The following is a 2,717-nucleotide window of genomic DNA, read 5'->3' as shown; positions in this document are numbered from 1 at the left end:
GTTTGGGTTAGGGTTATTGTTAGGGGTTAGGGGTTATGGTTTGGGTTAGGGTTATTGTAAGGGATAAGGGGTTATGGTTTGGGTTAGGGTTCTTGTTAGGGGTTTGGTTTAGGGTTATTGTTAGGGGTTAGGGGTTATGGTTTGGGTTATGTTATGGTTGGGGTTATGGTTTAGGTTAGGGTTATTGTTAGGGGTTGGGGTTATGGTTTGGGTTAGGGTTATTGTAAGGGATAAGGGGTTATGGTTTGGGTTAGGGTTCTTGTTAGGGGTTTGGGTTAGGGTTATTGTTAGGGGTTAGGGGTTATGGTTTGGGTTATGGTTGGGGTTATGGTTTAGGTTAGGGTTATTGTTAGGGGTTGGGGTTATGGTTTGGGTTAGGGTTATTGTAAGGGATAAGGGGTTATGGTTTGGTTTATGGTTAAGATTATGGTTGGGGTTATGGTTGGGGTTATCGGTTAGGGTTATGGTTATGGTTGGGGATATGGTTGGAGTTATGGCTATGGTTGGGAATATGGTTTTGGTTGGGGTTATGGTTATGGTTGGGAATCTGGTTATGGTTGGGGTCATGGTTAGGGTTATGGTTTAGGTTAGGTTTATTGTTCGGGGTTGGGGTTATGGTTTGGGTTAAGGTTGGGGTTATGGTTAGGGTTATGGTTTAGGTTAGGTTTATTGTTAGGGGTTGGGGTTATGGTTTGGGTTAAGGTTATTGTTTGGCGTTGGGGTTATGGTTTGGGTTAGGGTTATTGTTAGGCGTTGGGGTAATAGTTTGTGTTAGGGTTATTGTTAGGGTTTAGGGGTTATGGTTTGGTTTATGGTTATTGTTAAGGTTATGGTTGGGGTTATGGTTTGGGTTAAGGTTGGGGTTATGGTTAGGGTTATGGTTTAGGTTGGGTTTATTGTTAGGGGTTGGGGTAATGGTTTGGGTTAAGGTTATTGTTTGGCGTTGGGGTTATGGTTTGGGTTAGGGTTATTGTTAGGCGTTGGGGTAATAGTTTGTGTTAGGGTTATTGTTAGGGTTTAGGGGTTATGGTTTGGTTTATGGTTATTGTTAAGGTTATGGTTGGGGTTATGGTTTGGGTTAGTGTTATTTTTAGGGGTTAGGGGTTATGGTTTGGGTTATGGTTATTGTTGGGGTTATGGTTATGGATGGGATAATGGTTTGGGTTAGGGTTATTGTTAGGGGTTGGGGTAATAGTTTGTGTTAGGGTTATTGTTAGGGTTTAGGGGTTATGGTTTGGTTTACGGTTATGGTTAAGGTTATGGTTGGTGTTATGGTTAGGGTTAGCATTATTTTTAGGGGTTAGGGGTTATGGTTTGGGTTATGGTTATTGTTGGGGTTACTGTTATGGATGGGATTATGGTTTGGGTTAGGGTTATTGTTAGGGGTTGGGGTAATAGTTTGTGTTAGGGTTATTGTTAGGGTTTAGGCGTTATGGTTTGGTTTACGGTTATGGTTAAGGTTATGGTTGGGGTTATGGTTGGGGTTATGGTTTGGGTTAGCGTTATTTTAAGGATTTAGGGGTTATGGTTTGGGTTATGGTTATTGTTGGGGTTATGGTTATGGTTTGGGTTATGGTTATTGTTGGGGTTATGGTTATGGATGGGATTATGGTTTGGGTTAGGGTTATTGTTGGGGGTTGGGTGTTATGGTTTGGGTTATGGTTATGGTTTGGGTTATGGTTATGGTTGGGGTTATGGTTTGGGTTAGGGTTATTGTTTTGGGTTAGGGGTTATGGTTTGGGTTAGGGTTATTGTTAGGGGTTGGGGTTATGGTTTGGGTTATGGTTGGGGTTATGGTTGGGGTTATGGTTGGGGTTATGGTTGGAGTTATGGTTGGGGTTATGGTTAGGGTTATGGTTAGGGTTGGGGTTATGGTTGGGGTTATGGCTATGGTTGGGAATATGGTTTTGGTTGGGGTTATGTTTATGGTCGGGAATCTGGTTATGGTTGGGGTTATGGTTTAGGTTAGGGTTATTGTTAGGGGTTGGGGTTGTGGTTTGGGTTAGTAATATTGTAAGGGATAAGGGGTTATGGTTTGGGTTTTGGTTATGGTTGGGGTTATGGTTCGGGTTAGGGTTATTGTTAGGGGTTGGGGTTATGGTTTGGGTTAGGGTTATTGTTAGGGGTTGGGGTTATGGTTTGGGTTAGGGTTATTGCTAGGGGTTATGTTTTGGGTTATGGTTATGGTTATGGGTTGGGTTAGGTTATTGTTTGTGGTTGGGGTTATGGTTTGGGTTAGGGTTTTTGTAGGGTTATGGTTTGGGTTATGGTTAAGGTTATGGTTGGGGTTATGGTTGGGGTTATGGTTTGGGTTAGCGTTATTTTTAGGATTTAGGGGTTATGGTTTGGGTTATGGTTATTGTTGGGGTTATGGTTTGGGTTATGGTTATGGTTTGGGTTATGGTTATGGTTGGGGTTATGGTTTGGGTTAGGGTTATTGTAAGGGGTTATGGTTTGGGTTAGGGATATTGTTTTGGGTTAGGGGTTATGGTTTGGGTTAGGGTTATTGTTAGGGGTTGGGGTTATGGTTTGGGTTATGGTTGGGGTTATGGTTGGGGTTATGGTTGGGGTTATGGTTGGAGTTATGGTTGGGGTTATGGTTAGGGTTATGGTTAGGGTTGGGGTTATGGTTGGGGTTATGGCTATGGTTGGGAATATGGTTTTGGTTGGGGTTATGTTTATGGCCGGGAATCTGGTTATGGTTGGGGTTATGGTTT

The sequence above is a fragment of the Stigmatopora nigra genome, unplaced genomic scaffold (assembly GCF_051989575.1).
Source record: "Stigmatopora nigra isolate UIUO_SnigA unplaced genomic scaffold, RoL_Snig_1.1 HiC_scaffold_24, whole genome shotgun sequence".
Classification (NCBI taxonomy): domain Eukaryota; kingdom Metazoa; phylum Chordata; class Actinopteri; order Syngnathiformes; family Syngnathidae; genus Stigmatopora; species Stigmatopora nigra.
The sequence above is the reverse complement of the archived record's forward strand: the minus strand, read 5'-3'. Positions refer to the sequence as shown.